Genomic DNA, 19,591 nt, shown 5'->3' with positions numbered 1-19,591 from the left:
ACGAGCTGAGGTCAGGTTTTTTTTTTTTTTTTTTCCACTACTGGCAAACAGGTTTGGGTTGTTTTTTTTGTTTTTTGCCGAGGATTAGCTGATCCCAGATCTCTGCCCGGAGGCAGAAAACTTCATCTGCAGCCCCATCCCATTTATTTTTTCCTTCTTCTTCTCTCTCTATTACGCCTCACGAGGTGTTTTTTTCTACGTATTATCAGCTCTTTGCAACATCGAAACACGAGAGTCTCGTAAAACTGCGACAGCCGGGGGGGGGGGGGGGGGGGGGGGGGGGGGGAGAGGGGGGGGCGTGGATGCGTTGGAGACGGAAGACGAAGATAAACGACTGGAAACAATGAAGTGCCTTAGCAGTGAACAACCAGCAGTGTGGTCAATGCTTATTTTTCTATGAATACAGATCTATTTATCTAAACAAAGAGGGTTTTTGGGGGGGGGCGTTGAGGGGGGGGGGGGGGGGTGATGGACAACTGAAGGACCGGAACCAATCAAAAGTCGCCGAATAATTGCATTCCCTTGGACGAGCCAAAAATAATAATATACCCGTGTCGATAGTGGAGTTTGTTTGGATGCAGTTCATTTTCAACCTCATCCAGTTAACTTAATTTGCTTATCTGGGTTGGATTTTTCACAGGAGATGGAGGTGGGATGGGGGGGGGGGGGGGGGGGGCAGGGGGGGGGGGGGGGGGGGGGATGGATGAAAGGGATGCAGAAGTTATTATTTTTTGTTCATTTAATGCAAAACAAAGGAAAGGCCGACAAGACAGAAGGACACTTTGGATACGCATATTGGATTTCTTAATTAATCAGCCAGACTTAATGAAGCGAGGACCTCTGCCCCCCCCCCCCCCCCCCCCCCCCCCCCCCCCCGTTTCCCCTTTCATCGGACAGAGGCGCAGAGGTTATTGTATTGATTTTTAAAGTATTTTTCTCAGAGGAAATTTGAATGGCTGGAAAAAAACAACAACAAACAAACAAACAATGGACATAAAACAAAAAACAGGACCTGAAGGTGTTTTTTTTTTTCTCTCCCGTCAAACAAAAAACAACAAAAGACAGACGGACAACTTCTCTTTCAACTATCGATTATTATCTTTTAACGGAGGTACCTTTTTAATGCTTTCATCTCCTACCAATAGTAGAGGCAGTTGTGAATATATTTATTCTTAGTTTTTTTGGCGTGTTGAAGCTCTTCCCCCGTGAGGGGCAGGGGGGGGGGGGGGTCATGTTATATTAATGTATAGGATGATTCTGCATCTGGTTCAGCCTTCTTACCGCCGACCCACGAAATACAATAAAGGGTGCTACGTAAAAAAAAAAAATGGCAGCTACTGTGTGACACACACACACACACACACACACACACACACACGCACACACGTGGCGTGTCGGAGAGGGATGGGATGAGAGTCGAGCTATAGTGATGATAGTGTGAAATCCACGACTTTAATGCTGTAAAATCAATAAGATCTGTTATCGGTGAAACGAGGACATGTGGGGCCCGGCCCCCCCCCACCCTCTCCTCTTTCATCTCTCTGTTTGCTTTGCTCTTTGCTCTTTCCTTTCCTTCCTCCTCACCTCGGCTCCTCTCTCCTCTGCTTCCCCTTCTCGTTGCTCCGGCTGTCAGCTCAGCCTCCCAGGACAGAGAGAGAGGCTGCTCTCTATGCTGCTCGACACACAGGTATAGAGCTCGCACTGAAGTGTGTGTGTGTGTGCGTGCGTGCGTGTGTGTGCGTGTGTGTATGCTTGTGTGTGTGTGTGTGTGTGTGTGTGTGTGCGTGGTGCTCTTTCCATCCTTTCCGGTGATGAGTACGGTTCTTCAGACGCCTCCTCACTCACCAGTGTTCAGAACTCAGATAATCCCCCTGTGGATGCGTTTTGAGTGTGCACACACACGCGGGACTCACACTGTGTGTGTGTGTGTGTGTGTGTGTGTGTGTGTGTGTGTGTGTGTGTGGAGTCAGAGGGGTGTGCCTTTTGTTTGTAGGTGTGTGTGTGTGTGTGTGTGTGTGTGTGTGTGTGTGTGTGTGTGTGTGTGGAGAGAGCTCCTCAGCCTCGGTCCAGCCTTAATCCTCTAAGCTGTGTAGTTCACTCATGCCACATCGGCCTCCATTGTGTCCACAGACAAAGAAAGCCGAGTTAAAACTAAACGCCAGTTAAAGCGACAAACGACCAATTCTGGCATCTTTCTCTCTTTCTCGCCCTCCTATTCTCTCACTCTCCGCCTCCTTTTTTTTAAAAACGCTTTTCCATTTCACTTCCTTCTCACTTCCTTCGCCCTCGAAAAGCCTAATTTTCGGAAACAACTTTCTGTTGTGGACTCGTTCCAGCTGCGCGTGCACGTGTCTGTGCGCGCGTGCGTGTGCGTGTGTGTGTGTGTGTGTGTGTGTGTGTGTGTGTGTGTGTGTGTGTGACTATCTGACAGCTTTGCCACGGTTCATCTGTTTGGGTCCTGTCAGAGCCGTCCTGTCACCGCATGAGAAAAAGAACGAAAAAAAGTCCTTCATTTCCCCGAGTGGAGGATGAAAGAGTCTTTAGACTTCAAACGCCGGTGGGCCTCATGTGGCTCAGATTGCCTCTCTGCCTCTCTTTCCTCCACCGTGATTTATTCCTTAACAAAAGAAAAAGAAAACACAACAACAACAACAACAACAACAACAGCGGCTGCGGCATCGGTTGAGTAGAGATGGCGAGGAGCCGGACAATTAGCCAGATTAAAAACAGTCATTTCATATTTAGCCTGAGCTGCGATAGGCGGGTCTCTTCTGAGTGAGCTTGTGTGTGTGTGTGTGTGTGTGTGTGTGTGTGTGTGTGTGTATGTGTGAGTGTGAAGGCATGAAAACCATATTCTCCTCCGCAAAAGACACGCGGCGTATTAAATATGCACAGTTGGGCCCGGTTTGAAGTCGGTGAAAAGAGGTTCTATTTAAAAGTCACGGCGCATCGCCGCAGAAGCTTTTGGTGTTTGGGCATGACAAATAGTTGTGGAAGAGCCGGTCATCGCTCACACACACACACACACACGCACACACACGCGCACACACACACACGCACACACACACACGCACACACACAAGCATGCACATGCAAACACAGCATCTGCTGCAGTAAGCGGCGCGATGTTGTCGGGGGTCGCTCTGCATTGCAGCAGTCGGGGCTCCGCTCTTCTCTCCTCTCTGCTCCTCAAACCCACCAACAGACCATCACATGGCTCCTCTCAACGGACGCCATGTCTGCAGAGAGAGCGAGAGACACGGGGAGCGAGCGAGAGAGAGAGGGAGGGAGATGGAGAGGATGCTGAGAAGGTATAGAGGGAGAGAAAGAGGACAGAGGGAGGATGGGAGGAGATGAGAAGGTATAGAGGGAGAGAAAGAGGACAGAGGGAGGATGGGAGGAGATGAGAAGGTATAGAGGGAGAGAAAGAGGACAGAGGGAGGATGGGAGGAGATGAGAAGGTATAGAGGGAGAGAAAGAGGACAGAGGGACGATGGGAGGAGATGAGAAGGTATAGAGGGAGAGAAAGAGGACAGAGGGAGGATGGGAGGAGATGAGAAGGTATAGAGGGAGCGAAAGAGGACAGAGGGAGGATGGGAGGAGATGAGAAGGTATAGAGGGAGTGAAAGAGGACAGAGGGAGGATGGGAGGTGATGAGAAGGTATAGAGGGAGCGAAAGAGGACAGAGGGAGGATGAGGATGGGAGGAGATAAGAAGGTATAGAGGGAGAGAAAGAGGACAGAGGGAGGATGGAGAGGAGATGAGAAGGTATAGAGGGAGAGAAAGAGGACAGAGGGAGGATGGAGAGGAGATGAGAAGGTATAGAGGGAGAGAAAGAGGACAGAGGGAGGATGGAGAGGAGATGAGAAGGTATAGAGGGAGAGAAAGAGGACAGAGGGAGGATGGAGAGGAGATGAGAAGGTATAGAGGGAGAGAAAGAGGACAGAGGGAGGATGGAGAGGAGATGAGAAGGTATAGAGGGAGAGAAAGAGGACAGAGGGAGGATGGGAGGAGATGAGAAGGTATAGAGGGAGAGGAAGAGGACAGAGGGAGGATGGGAGGAGATGAGAAGGTATAGAGGGAGAGAAAGAGGACAGAGGGAGGATGGGAGGAGATGAGAAGGTATAGAGGGAGAGGAAGAGGACAGAGGGAGGATGGAGAGGAGATGAGAAGGTATAGAGGGGGCGAAAGAGGACAGAGGGAGGATGGGAGGAGATGAGAAGGTATAGAGGGAGAGAAAGAGGACAGAGGGAGGATGGGAGGAGAGGAGAAGGTATAGAGGGGGCGAAAGAGGACAGAGGGAGGATGGGAGGAGATGAGAAGGTATAGAGGGGGTGAAAGAGGACAGAGGGAGGATGGGAGGAGATGAGAAGGTATAGAGGGGGTGAAAGAGGACAGAGGGAGGATGGGAGGAGATGAGAAGGTATACAGGGAGCGAAAGAGGACAGAGGGAGGATGGGAGGAGATGAGAAGGTATAGAGGGGGTGAAAGAGGACAGAGGGAGGATGGGAGGAGAGGAGAAGGTATAGAGGGGGCGAAAGAGGACAGAGGGAGGATGGGAGGAGATGAGAAGGTATACAGGGAGCGAAAGAGGACAGAGGGAGGATGGAGAGGAGATGAGAAGGTATAGAGGGAGAGAAAGAGGACAGAGGGAGGATGGGAGGAGATGAGAAGGTATACAGGGAGCGAAAGAGGACAGAGGGAGGATGGGAGGAGATGAGAAGGTATAGAGGGGGTGAAAGAGGACAGAGGGAGGATGGGAGGAGAGGAGAAGGTATAGAGGGGGCGAAAGAGGACAGAGGGAGGATGGGAGGAGATGAGAAGGTATACAGGGAGCGAAAGAGGACAGAGGGAGGATGGAGAGGAGATGAGAAGGTATAGAGGGAGAGAAAGAGGACAGAGGGAGGATGGGAGGAGAGGAGAAGGTATAGAGGGGGCGAAAGAGGACAGAGGGAGGATGGGAGGAGATGAGAAGGTATAGAGGGGGCGAAAGAGGACAGAGGGAGGATGGGAGGAGAGGAGAAGAAGGGGAGAAAGATCAGCGAGCGGGTGTTTTCCAGGCTTGAGGCTCCAGACGAGGAGGAAGCGCCTCCATTGAAACGCGGAGGCCGTCGTGGATCCTCACGCGTCTCCGCTCAATTAAGCGCAACACGACCATACTTGTATTTATTTACGTGCGGTCGGCCGAATGCCGACGGCTTGTTCGGGCTCCGTGTTATTATGGTAAGCTTGACGCGTGTCTGTCGCCGCGTCGTTCTGCCCGTCGCCGGTAAGCCGCCGGCGTGGAGACGTTAAGACGGCGGGGGGGCCGGGCACCGGTTGACGTTGAAGAAAGGCTTTACGGTGGCCTCGTTGTGACGCCTTTTCTCACATCTTTGTGCACATTCACGTGAGGTTTGAGCTGTGTGTGTGTGTGTGTGTGTGTGTGTGTGTGTGTGTGTGTGTGTGTGTGAAAGATGAGTGACAGACAGAATGAGGAGAATGTGGAGGAACAGAAAGAGTTGAGTTTCCTGCTGCAAGAAGACATGCAGCATTCAGAAGCAGAGGAATATGGTGTGGGAGGAGGGGGGTTGTAGAGGACTTGCTGAGCATGCACTCATGAGAGTAATAACAATTTAAAAAAGGTTACACTACAGATGTATTTTTGCTACATTTGTATCGTCCATCGTTTTTTTTTATAATTAGTGGCTGGATTGAGAGCTACACAACGAGAAGCCCGAAGAATTCCGATGTGTGAACGTGTCTCCTGCTCCTAAGGGCTCTCGCTTCCTCGCTCGCTTCCTCGCTCGCTTCCTCGCTCGCTTCCTCGCTCGCTTCCTCGCTCGTCTCCTCGCCCGTCGGGAGCGAGCCAGGAGCAGCGGATTAGAGCCGACCTCAGCACCTCGGCACTGGGATGCCTGGTGGCTCCCATCAACCCCCCCCCCCCCCCCACGCTGGTGGGTTTAGCATTGAGAGGCAGCGGGCCGCACAACTGTCGACTTTGCACTTCATTTATGATAAACTTTAAGTCGGCCTTAATCTCCGCCCGTCGCCGCGTGTTGAAACCGGTTGTTTGGAACAACATGTTTATCGGGAGGCGAGTGGGAGCCGGAGGAGAGGCGCCCGTCCACAGAGATAAAACCACTGCATCTTCTCCTCCTCCCAGTGCCACTCCGGGAAAAAAAACTGGGAGTAAGATTGTGTTTGTGTGTCTGTGGGTGCAGGGGTGTAACGGGGATTTATGGGTCCTGTGCACAGAGGGGGTTTCTCTGACCCCCCCCCCCCCCCCCCCCCCCCCCCGACACCCCCCATTTCTGGTGCGATAAAAACAATAACATGAATATCAGTGATTTGTTTTTTAAAACGGTGCATAATAGTCATATAAATTGGATTCATGTGCATTTTGTGAAGCGTAAACTTCAATCAGTAAATCCCTCGAAATGTAAATGAGTCAGTAAAAAAAAGTAAAAAAAATAAAAGTCAAGTTCTTTATCTTTATAAACACCATCGAGCAGCAGTCTGGAGATAAAGAAACAAAGAGACAGAGAGAGAGACAAAGCGATAAAGAGACAGAGAGACAAAGAGAGAGAGACAAAGCGATAAAGAGACAGAGAGACAAAGAGAGAGAGACAAAGCGACAGAGAGACAGAGAGACAACATGCACAAGTCTCAATGCAGCCATTTTAAAACCAACATCTAAGCCGCTGTGATGCCCCAAAGTCAATATTTACAGAAACTGTCTCTCACCTATTTTCTTAAACACACACACACATACACACACACACACACACACACACATGTACGTGCACGCACACACACACACACACACACACACACACACACACACACACACACAGAGACCTGAGACAGACCGGTCACAGAATATGTTCTTTTATTCTCGATCCATCCGTCATAATGTAATACGAGTACATTGACCGGAAGTATCGACAGCGACTGGAGTTATGCATCACGACTCTCACCAGACATCAGGAAACCAGCACACACACACACGCACACACACACACGCACACAATCTTTAAAGCTGCACCGATCAATAGGTGTGTATTAACAGCTGATCAAATGACTTCATGTCATGTAAAAATAAATATCACCCAAGTCTTAAACTCATTGTTTTTGTATTAATAACCTGCAGTTTTTACTGTTGCGGCGCTCGGCAGCGTATAGCGTGTAGCGTGCAGGGTGTAGCATGTAGCGTGTAGCATGCAGCGTGTAGGGTGTAGCGTGGTGCAGCATGGTGCAGCGTGCAGGGTGTAGCATGTAGCGTGTAGGGTGTAGCGTGGTGCAGCATGGTGCAGCGTGCAGGGTGTAGCATGTAGCGTGTAGGGTGTAGCGTGGTGCATGCAGCGTGTAGGGTGTAGCGTGGTGCAGCATTGTGCAGCGTGCAGGGTGTAGCATGTAGCGTGTAGGGTGTAGCGTGGTGCAGCGTGGTGCATGCAGCGTGTAGGGTGCAGCGTGTAGGGTGTAGCATGCAGCGTGTAGGGTGTAGCGTGGTGCAGCGTGGTGCATGCAGCGTGTAGGGTGCAGCGTGGTGCAGCGTGTAGGGTGTAGCATGCAGCGTGTAGGGTGTAGCATGGTCCAGCGTGGTGCATGCAGCGTGTAGGGTTTAGCGTGGTGCAGCGTGTAGGGTGTAGCATGCAGCGTGTAGCGTGTAGCGTGGTGCATGCAGCGTGTAGGGTGTAGCATGCAGCGTGTAGGGTGTAGCGTGGTGCATGCAGCGTGTAGGGTGTAGCGTGGTGCATGCAGCGTGTAGGGTGTAGCGTGGTGCAGCGTTTAGGGTGTAGCATGGTCCAGCGTGGTGCATGCAGCGTGTAGGGTGCAGCGTGGTGCAGCGTGTAGGGTGTAGCATGCAGCGTGTAGGGTGTAGCATGGTCCAGCGTGGTGCATGCAGCGTGTAGGGTTTAGCGTGGTGCAGCGTGTAGGGTGTAGCATGCAGCGTGTAGGGTGTAGCGTGGTGCATGCAGCGTGTAGGGTGTAGCGTGGTCCAGCGTGGTGCAGCGTTTAGGGTGTAGCATGCAGCGTGTAGCATGCAGCGTGTAGCATGCAGCGTGTAGCATGCGGCGTGTAGGGTGTAGCGCTGTGCAGCGTGGTGCAGCGGCAGCAACGTCGCAGAAACTGCTGATAATATGGCGCCGTTGTATTCACAGCGTGCTACACCGCCCCCTAGTGGCCCAAAAAGGTTTCAATACTGCTTTAACCCTCACTAATAAAACAGTTCTTATTACATACAGTAGGAATGATAGACAGGTGTGTGTGTGTGTTGTACTTGACCTAAACCTGCAGGTCATTATTTTTAAGCCATAGTTTGTGCAGTAGACTGCATTCAATTTTCATAGATATTATTTTTCAAAAACAAAAATGTGCAATGTTTTGGTGTTTTCTGCGAGTTTTATTTGTTTTTTTGTCGTTTCTGAAGATTTCCACCAATCCGTGTTTCTAAAAAACCAGAGCAGTGTGAAATATAAGTGATATAATATAAATCTTCATAAATAAATCTAAATATATATATTTATCATATTCAGTTCAGACGGTTTAGGAGCCACGGCTTATCCCGTGGAGCTGTTGTTTATATGAATGTGGACGCCAATGTGTGTGTGTCTGTGTGTTTAGTACTGAATGAGAGCCGGTCGGTGCACGTGCACGTGCCGGTCCTCCAGCCGTGGAATGACTCAGATTCTGCTCTCCAGACTTGCGCACCTCTCTCTCTCCGACGGGGGACTCGTAAAAAGAAAAGCCCAACATGAAATCCATTATGCTTAATTCCCCAAATCCATAACACCCTCAGAGGTCTTAATCTCCGTCCCATTCTCATATAAATTAGCTTCCTCGTCTCCGGCAGAGCTTTTTTTTTTTTCCAGAGTCAAAACACCAACCGCTCCCGACCTCTCCGCTCTCGATCGGGCGAAGGAACACTTTGACGTTTTTTTTTGGGGGGGGGGGGGTTTAGTCTCACAAATACCTCAAAAAAACTAAAATGAACAAACTGACAGCGCTGAAAGTACACGCCAAACGAGCTGTTAGCTCGTTTACAATGCACCGGCCTCTACCGGCGGATTACTTATGCACGGAGACGACGTCTTTTAAAAAAACACGACGGCGATGATCCTCAAAGCGGATGTCGGAGATAATGACATCCCCGGGAAGTGGAAGTGAATCTGAGAGTGTGTGTGTTAAAGATTCCACTGCGTTGTGATTGGGTGCTATTTTTTGACACAAATTGCAGCAATCAGGCGCTAAGGGTGTAGGGGGGGGGGGGGGGGGGGGGGGTTCAAAGTATCTTAATTGCCCTCCATGACCCGCGTGTCGCAGCTCTGACTGTTGATTGTTTTTGATTAGTGGGCCAATGCGTTCTACACTTCCTGTTGTGTTCTCTCTCCAAGACCAGCATGCACCTGTTCCTATCACCTCCTCCACGTCGGCAGCCTCTGCATCCCCAACGCCCCTCTGGGGGGGGGGGGGGGGGGGGGGGGGGGGGGGGGGGGGGGGATTGATCCGACCTCTGACCCTCGAGGTCGGGCAGGCAGACTCACCGACCTTTTTAGAGGATCTGTGGTGAAACGGAGGCGCCGGGCACGTGTGCAAAGCTTCACGCTAACTAGCTTTAGCTTCAGATACGACGACGTTAGCATCATCTCATCTCAACTCTCTGCCGAAGAGACATTTTAACCCAAATGTTTTTGCAGCGGAGGGATGCCGACATCTGACGGGTATGCCGCTGTCCGCCAGCAAGCAGAATGTTACTTTGAGAGGCGAGAGAAGGAAACGCTCCTTTTTGTCTTTTGTTGTTGTTGTTGTTGTTGTTGTTGTCGGGCTCAGATGTGGGGTTTTTCGTTTTGGGCCTCCAGTTTCCTTTGTGTTCGGGGCATTTGTCAGTGGCGTTTTTCTCTCGAAAGTGGTTCTGGGAACAAGGATGAGTGAAGCGCGTGTGTGTGTGTGTGCGTGTGTGTGTGTGTGTGTGTGCGTGTGCGTGTGCGTGTGTGTGTGTGTGTAATTATCCGTGATGCTGGATAACCGGAGGCGATGCACCACAGTTTCGAAACCAGGAAATAAAAACAACATTCCAAAGAGAATAATGCAGCAGGAGGAGGAACCCAGTTCTACGAGGTCCCCTGGCATCGCTCGCTGGTGTGTGTGTGTGTGTGTGTGTGTGTGTGTGTGTGTGTGTGTGTGTGTGTGTCTGTGTGTGTCTATGGTGCCTCCACCGTGCAGCTTTTGTGCATCTCTATGTGTGCTGGTTATGTACACATTGCTTTTCCTCCAGCGCAAGAATGAAACACTGACACTCACACTCACACACACACACTCACACACACACACACACACACACACACACACACACACACACACACACACACACAGTGACTTAATTAGCGCTGGGTTCCCACAGCGGCATCTTCCAAAGATTATTCTCCACATTTCCAAAAAGAACACAATGTTTTTGCTTCTTTCTTGCACGACATTAATCAAAAAGACTTTTACTGTTTTTCAGCACTTTATTTTGGGTACACCCCCCCCCCCCCCCCTCCCCCCCCCCCTCTTTACTATTCTTCTTCACTCTATTACTCCTTCCTCTCCTCTTAATTGCTCCTACTTTCAAACACCTCCCTCCCGTAATCATTTCCTCCCTCCCTCCCCCTCTCTTTTCTTTATTATTTCTGCCTCCCTCGCCGTCTTTCCTTCGTTACTTCTTATTTAATCTCACTTCTTCTTCATATGCCCCCCCCCCCCCCCCACCCCCCTCACTTACTCACTCAATCCCCTTTTCCTTCCTCTCTCCTCTGTTAAATGGGAGCAGTGACCCCATTACGGAGCGCTGGTGCCACGGAGCGTAGGAGGAAGAGGAGGAGGAGAGGGAAGGAGGAGAGGAAGGAGAGGAAGGAGAGGAAGGAGTTGTGCGAGTTGTGTGCGTTTGAATTGGGATGATTAATGAGCGTCGCCTCCAGAGAGTGTGTTATCCCTGCTCCGGACCAGCAAGGGACACCACTGGGTCCCCACTGGTCACGCGTGCACACACACACACACGTACACACACACACACACACTGCTCTGATACACGTTGCACAGATACGCACCGACGCGGTGTACACAAAGGACTTTCCGCTCTGCAAGCACACACACACACACACACACACGTCACCGCTGACATTATCATTAACAATGGTGGGACAATGGGGGGTCGGGGGGGGGGAGGCTAGAAGTGTTCACAGTTCATGAGGCGAGTGTTGCGCAACACACTCGCTGCTGCCGCCGCTTCCAGATTTTTATTTTTCTTCCTTCGGCGACTCGATTGAATCCTGAAGATGGAAATCTAGTTTCCTCTTTGACGTCACGTTGCTGCGAGAAACTGTTTCATGTATTTCATGTTGATTATTCTCGGATTAAAAGAGTCCTTATTTAGTCGTGAACCCTCTTTCGTGAAGAAGTCCCCCCCCCCCCCCCCCCCCTCAGATAAACACCGTTCGCGCCGCTTGTGCCCTGTTAGCATCGTTAGCATCGTTAGCATAGTTAGCCATATATACTTTAAACGTTCGTCCTCTCGAGCGGAATAAAAAAAAATGGATCCCTTGACTGATCGCTAAGTCGTTGCATGGAAAATTAATTGGCCACAACTTTGATGATTGGCTAATCTTTTGCCATCGACGGACCAACTTTTTTCCAGTTAAATCCCTAAACACCTGTTTTAATTTACAAAATATAGTTAGAAATATTCCATCTTGTCCTTTCTGTGTTGTGCGAACCCGAATACCCGTTGCTTTGCTAACGTGGAAGCGCTCAACACACGAGATTCATCCGCTCAATCCCGGTTTTAGTCTTTAATGTTTCAGAAAACAGAGTCTCGATCTTCCAGAGATCTTCAAACTGTCCAAAAAACCATAAAGAAATATATAACACACAACCAAGAAAACCAGAAAAAAAACTCACATTTCAGCAGCTGGACGCAACTTTTATTTGGCCTTTTTTTTGGGGGGAATCAACTACTAATTGATTCTTAAGAAATGGTTTCGCTATTAACGTTCTTGTTGATTAGCCGTTTATTTAATCAGCTGAACACTCGAAGACGTAATTATAGACGCGAAGACGAAGACGACGTCTTGATTTCGGGACGCTCGGACCACAAAGGAGGAATTAGAGCGACGCCGCGGGTGTTTCTGGAAGGTGAGGAGCTGGCCTCGTTTCTTATTGGACGCACACCACAGGACGCTCTTCTTCTTCTTCTTCTTCTTCTTCTTCTTCTTCTTCTTCCCCCCCCCCCCCCCCTGCTGTACTTCGGCCACATGTGGACAGTTGATGGCAAAATGAATTCCACTCGCTCCCAACGATGATGAGAGACGATGGGAGGCCGTCGCCGCGGCGATGCTGCTGATGATGATGATGATGATGGCGGCGGCGGCTGCAGCGGTTCAAGATGCTGCGGTAAAATCATTTCACAATGTTTTGGTTTTTTTTCGCATTTCTTTTGCAATTATAAGTGGGATTAGCCTGAGACTTCGCCAAAAACAAAAAAAAAAGTCACATCGCTGCAGACGCCCAATTTTTTTTTAATCTAATAAATTCGCAGCGAGCTACCGGAAACAAAAAGCTGTTTTTATTTTTTTATATTTTTTTATTTCAATCATTTTATTTTAAGTTACACATTACCTCACATTACTAGACGACAACAAAAACAACAACAAATAAATTAAAATTACACAACAGCATAACAACCAACTATACGAACAATCAGACGAGGACAGAAAAACACATAAATCATCATAAATCATCATCCTCCATATTGAACCTACTATAACAATTGTATTGATATCATTCTTACCACCATTTTATTTCCAATTCATCCAGGCTACCTAACCCAAATGATGGACTGGTTATGAAACACACACACACACACACACACACACACACACACACACACACACACCTTGTTCCACCTCTATTCCCCTCCACTCCATTATTGCTGCATCACACCTGACTGCCCTCCAGCTCTCGTCCTCCGTCTCTCACTCCGGCCTCACGGACCTACACCCTCTCGTTCGCCCCCTCCTACCAGCTGCCTCCCTCTCTTTTCAAAAAAACTTGAAGCCTCGAGATCAAACAGTGTGTAAAAAAAAAAAAAAACACCGAGCTCCTGTTTGCACTAAAGAAGTGATAATCAAACTTCCTGCTTCCTTCAGGTGTCCCCGAAAGCATCTCAGCCAAATTATTGGACGTTTTTTCCATTTTAAAAAACGACAATTTCACAGGGTTCTCTGTTTTGGGGGCATAACTCCATACAGCGTTCACCTGTCGACGACGAGTCACCTGTCAAATAGGCCGACGTGTACTCTCGTGTGTTGATTGGCAGCTGTTGAACGCGACCATTAAAATCTGGTGGACTCTGTTGCTGGTCGTAAACCAGGCAGGCAGACCGTGACAGGTGGACCAGCGGGAACAGGTGTGCAGGGACATGCGGAGCTCAGGTGATGAGGAAAGGTGTGAAGGAGGTTACTGCAGGGTTAGGGGGGGGGGGGGGAGGGGAGGGGGGTGTCTGGATCTGAAATGATGGGAGGAAAACCGAGCCGACCACAGAATGTGCGACCGGCTGACGCGTCAACAAGGTGCGACGTTTAAAAAAAACCGAAAAGGTAACGAGCGGCTAAAACGCGATGTGTGGGAAAACTTTTTATCTTTTAGCATGAAGGATCCATCAAAAGAAAGAGTCACGGCGGCGTAGAACATGACGTGAAAGAACATCAGAAACACAAAGAACTGAAGGTCGAGTTGACCTTCAGCGCGTCGATGTCTTTTTTTTATTTTTTCACCCCGACATCCTGAATAAAAACACTTTTCGCGCTCGAGGTCTTTTAAATCCCAGAATGCTCTGTTCATAACTCGGAATATGAATCCAGCGGATTTTGCTCTTGCTTGTTGGGGTTGTTTTTGGGGAGGGGTTCGGCATCAAACCCCCGAGGCTCGTCGCCGTAAACAGTGAGAGGGGCGTGGGGAAGGTTTTAAAAATGATGAAACTTAGACAATATTTAATAAAAAAGACGTAAAAACCCATTTGAGAAACGTGATATTAATACACAACACACTTACTCACTGATTTTATTTTTTACCATGTAAAGGGCCTTTTAGTCCCTTTTAAAGCACTATTCAAATACAATGTATTATTATTATTATTATTATTATTAATTTTTGCCTCTTGCCGGATGTCATTTTTGGAGGACGGCCTTAGTGGTAAAGAAAACAACCTTTTATTCATATTTTTGACAATTAGATTATATGTATGTGACTTGCAAGAAGAGTAAAATCCACCGACTGATACGCTCGTGTGGTTTGAGGGACGCCGACAGCTGGTCCTCCATCTGAAGTGCTCATGATCCCCAGAGGTTGAATCCTCCTCACACGTCTGAACTAAAGCTTCAGCTTCTTTTACCAACAGGAGCCACGAAAACCCCCACGGGATGATATTCATAAATACATCTCATCTTTAGAGGCCGCGTTGCCTTCGCGGAGACGGTTCTTTTGTTTCCAGGCGTGTAGATAAATATTGAGGACTGTTTTTCTTTGGGTGGCGGTGCAAAGAGATGAGGGGCAACCCCTGAACCTCTTTAACCCCCCCTCCGTCGGTTTGGTTCTGGTCCCTCGGGGCAGCGAGCAAACACGAAATAGCACCTATGAGAAGATGTGTGTTTGTATTATATCTATATATCTGTAGCGGAGAGAAGCACCGTTAGAACTGTAAATATTATTCTATCGTACCTTTTCAGAATAATAAAGAGAGTTCATGTTTTATTGAAGACGGGAGCCGAGAATACATTTAGATAATATATTTCAATATTACTTGTTTCATTATGAAAGTCTTAACAACGGTGCGTAGCAGGAATTAATTTTTGTCCTTAAAAGCGCCCGACCGACGGGATGTTTTTAACCTTTTTATTTAACATCTAGTTTTCGTTTTGTTTTTTTTCTGTCGCTTCAAAGTGGTGAAAACCATAATATGTCAGCAACGATATATTTCAAGTTTGAAGCGGGCGGGCGGACAATCCCAAAAAAAACAACAAAGAAAGGCAGGAAGTAAAAGAAAGTAAGACACAAGAGGAGAAGACTTTCAAACTAAGAGTCAACGGAGTCGGATTTATTATTTTTATTTCACTCGAGGAGTATTTGGCTGCAAAGACCAAAAAATAAAATAAATACATATAAATGGCATCGTCATCTGCATAAGGAGTTATATATTTAAAACGCATCTCGTCCTCTATGCCTTCTTGGTTTTAAGTGCCATCTAAATAAAATAATGCGTGGTTATTATTACAATCACATGCCTGCAGGACGGTTCAGGGCCAGCTATAACTTAGCAGCCTCTCAGGAGTTAGCCGCTCTAATTTAATAGCAGCAGGATTTCCTCCATCCTGCTCCCTCGTAAAATATTAGATATTGTAATGACGGTCAGACACACACACACACACACACGCACACACACACGCACACACACGCACACACAACTGTACTTTTAATGACAGCCGAGCTCCGGCATTCATTTTAAAATTCATGCCTTTCTTTTTTTTTACGTAACCTTTACGTAACTGCGGGACATGCGTGCACGTTTCAGCGTGCGTGCGCATGCTCCGCGCACGTGTGTGTGCACGCCCGTGTGTGTGTGTGTGTGTTTGTGTGTAGTTTAGGTCTTTTCTCTGTAGTTTCCCTCATTATAAGAACGCTCTTTAATGTGTGTCTCCCAGTGGAGAGAGGAAGGCAGTGTGAAGCTGTTATTGCAGAGTGAGAGAGTGAGAGTGAGAGAGTGAGAGAGAGGAAATCTGAGGGAGCCGGCAGAAGACAGACACTCCTGCTTATGCGGTGTGATCTCGCCGATGATGACTCCCATATTTGCCTCGCCAGCATCCGCGCAGGGGGGGGGCACCTATAGGTGCTCGCCTGTCTGTCTGCAGTGACCTCAGCATGTAGATGGGGAAGGGGGGGTGATGGTGATTAGGGTGATCCACTTTAGGTTAAAGTGGATCAGAGGGAGAAGGAGAGGAGGTGTGTGTGTTGGGGTGGGATGGGGTGGGGGGGGGGGGGGGGGTAAGACATAGATGTGTGGATGAGGGGAGAGAGGAGGGAGGAGGAGGGGGCCAAAGAGGTACAAGACGGTGAGTAAAGGAGGCTCAGGAGTGATGATGGCAGGAGGGAAAGAGGCAAAAGTCGGCTCCCATCAATCTCTGACTGTACGTAGCGGTGACTGGAGAGCCCTCAGGTGTGTGTGTGTGTGTGTGTGTGTGTGTGTGTGCGGGGCGTTGTTTATGTGTGTTTGTGTACGTGTGTGTCTGGGCACGCTCTGTTGGCCACTGATAACCCCACAGCAGAACTGTCACAGTCACGCTTTCACTCATACAGCCTGTGTGTGTGTGTGTGTGTGTGTGTGTGTTGTGTTCCCATCTGCCTCTCTCTCTGTCCTCTCTCTGTTACGATATATTTCCCGACACCTTTTCCAGTATCAGAGGCCGTGAGTTTAGAACCGCGAGCACATCGCCCCCGGCAACAGGATCCTCGTGGCCTTTACTCCTCCACGGTAGCCGAGCGGCCGGGAGGCGTCTCGGTGGACCAATAGCGGAGCAGAGAGGCCGGTAGTCGCTTCACGAACCCCCCGGGGACCAGATTACAGAGACGCTCCTCTTACCTCCAGACAGGAAGTGCCCTCCACTGTGTTTCTGATGAGTCGGATAACTCCAACACTAACACCTTTCTTTATATATATATATATATATATATATATATATATAAATATATATATATATATATATATATATATATATCTTTCCAGCTCTGAGGGGCGGATTTGACGAGCCAAGTTGAACATTATTTCCATTGTGGATTTATTTACATTTTAGCTTTACTTATCCAGCAAGTGAGTCGACACAAAGTGCTAACGTGCTAACGTCCAATTAGCGCTAAACACAGCGATAGCTAAAGCGGACGGGAATGTCGCTATAGTTTTGCAGGTAGAACTATATATTTGATAACAGAATATCGGACATGTTTGTTGTTAATATTATGAGTTATTATAATAATAATTCAACGGGGGAGATGAACGTCTACCTGGAGTTTCCAATAGTTCTTGGGACATTTCGCTCAAATTTCAGCGTCAAAGGCAAAGTCAGATAATCAGTCAGTAAGGTTCATCCTCTGGGGGATCCTGTACATAATGTGACGGGGATCCATCCCATAGTTGTTCAGAAGCAACACTCCCCCTCCGGGTTTTGCAAACCCTTGTGTGGCTGTGATTCCCCTGACGGACGTTTTCCCGCGGAGCGAACAACAATAAACCGAGTCAGCTTCAGCTCGTAGCATCGATCCTCTTCTCTCCTCCTCTGGTTGCGCGTGACGAGGCCGTCTCTCCAACACAAATATCTCAACAACTATCGGATTGACATTTAAACATTCATAACTGTGGCAGACTGGGTGTCCAATAATTTGCTGATTGGCTAATGCTAGCATGCTGCAGACCGTTAGCGTGTTTGCGTGTTGATCCATGTTTAAAATGCACAATGTTTTTTTTTCCTGTCAAAGCGTAACGTGGACGTCGTTAGAAACGGAGTGGACGTAAAGTGGACGTGAAGAGGACGTGAAGTGGACGTGAAGAGGACGTGAAGTGGACGTGAAGAGGACGTGAAGAGGACGTGAAGTGGACGTGAAGAGGACGTGAAGAGGACGTGAAGTGGACGTGAAGTGGACGTGAAGTGGACGTGAAGTGGACGTGAAGAGGACGTGAAGTGGACGTGAAGTGGACGTGGACGTGAAGTGGACGTGAAGAGGACGTGAAGTGGACGTGGACGTGGACGTGGACGTGAAGTGGACGTGAATGTGGACGTGAAGTGGACGTGAAGTGGACGTGAAGTGGACGTGAAGTGGACGTGGACGTGGACGTGAAGAGGACGTGAAGTGGACGTGAGTGGACGTGGACTGTGAAGGGACGTGAGGGACGTAGAGGACGAGGACGTGAAGGGGACGTGAAGTGGACGTGAAGCGGACGTTGAAGTGGACGTGAAGTGGACGTGAAGAGGACGTGAAGTGGACGTGAGCCGTGAAGTGGACGTGAAGGGACGTGAAGATGACGTGAAGTGGACGTGAAGTGGACGTGAAGAGGACGTGAAGTGGACGTGAAGTAGGACGTGAAGGGGACGTGAAGTGGACGTGAAGTGGACGTGAAGTAGGACGTGAAGTGGACGTGAAGTGGACGTGAAGAGGACGTGAAGTGGACGTGAAGTGGACGTGAAGTGGACGTGAAGAGGACGTGAAGTGGACGTGAAGTGGACGTGAAGAGGACGTGAAGTGGACGTGAAGTGGACGTGAAGTGGACGTGAAGTGGACGTGGACGTGGACGTGAAGTGGACGTGAAGTGGACGTGGACGTGGACGTGAAGTGGACGTGAAGTGGACGTGGACGTGGACGTGAAGTGGACGTCCTCCTGCAAACAGCTCACGAGTGGAGCACTAATGGGACTGATGATGCGGATCACTTGGATGACTTCTAGTAACGGAGCGTGCGCTCGCCGGTAGATGTCGCGTTGCAGTTCGGTTGCAGGCTCTGTTCCTTTGCCGTGTTGTGTATTAATGTTTAATATCTCATCTCCCAGACCAGATGCTGCTGTCTTCAGAAGAAACAAGGTCTTCAGTTGTCACAGATTGAGCTCCGTGTTTCAGAGCTATCTGGGACTTCAGGTAGAAGACAAGTTTCCATATACAGAAGTTATAGTTTTTTCTTATTTTAAGTACTCGCTCATCAACCAAAATTGATGGATATGAAGGCCGCATAATGAAGCATGTCGTCAGCTCCAGGAATCCTTTTAATGCGCCGTCAGCTTTACAATCAAAATATAATTATGTTTTTTGACAACACGAAGCTGGAGCTTGCTTGTTTAAATTCTGTTTCTCTATATATTAAGGATTAGTTGGTGATTGGGGGATTTTTTTAATGCATGTTTAAATTACTTTTACAGGATTTCGAGAAGCTATTCAAACAACGCAGTTAATTTTTTTCCTCAAGGACCAGCAGTAAAAAAAAAAATTAAATAAATCTTCAAACGAGTGTCTGAATGTAGGTTTTTTTTTTTTGTTTTACTGAATTTGTAGTGATGTCATTCGGTGATTCCTCGGAGGCTTCAGCCCTCGTCGCTTTCGTAGGATTAGTGACGCCACTTTTCTCATGTTTTTATTTTTCATGAATCATCTTCGTGTCCCCGTGTTCACCGGCCGGGGGGGGGGGGGGGGGGGGGGGGGGGGGGAGGGGCTGTCCACTTGATTACCCAGCAGCCAGGGGCATCACGCCGCTCTGCTTCTGGTCGCAGCTCCGCGGGGAGCTGATTGTCGGGGATCGGCCAGACGTTTATTTTCAACCTCGACGGCTCAACTTACAAATAGCTCCCTGGAGTCCAACGCTGATGGGAGGTCAGTGTGGGCGGGTCAACAAGTCGGCCCAACAGGAGCTCTATAATTTGTGTGGGTTTGAATCTATTTCCTGACCTTTGACCTCCATGTCTTCACTGCCTCACCTGCACACAGCTGTGACACGTTCATCATAACTCATCTTAAGAAGAAAAATAGGTTTAGTACTGTACTGC

Source organism: Cyclopterus lumpus, chromosome 22, assembly GCF_009769545.1.
Source record: "Cyclopterus lumpus isolate fCycLum1 chromosome 22, fCycLum1.pri, whole genome shotgun sequence".
Lineage (NCBI taxonomy): Eukaryota > Metazoa > Chordata > Actinopteri > Perciformes > Cyclopteridae > Cyclopterus > Cyclopterus lumpus.
This window is presented reverse-complemented; position numbering follows the sequence as displayed.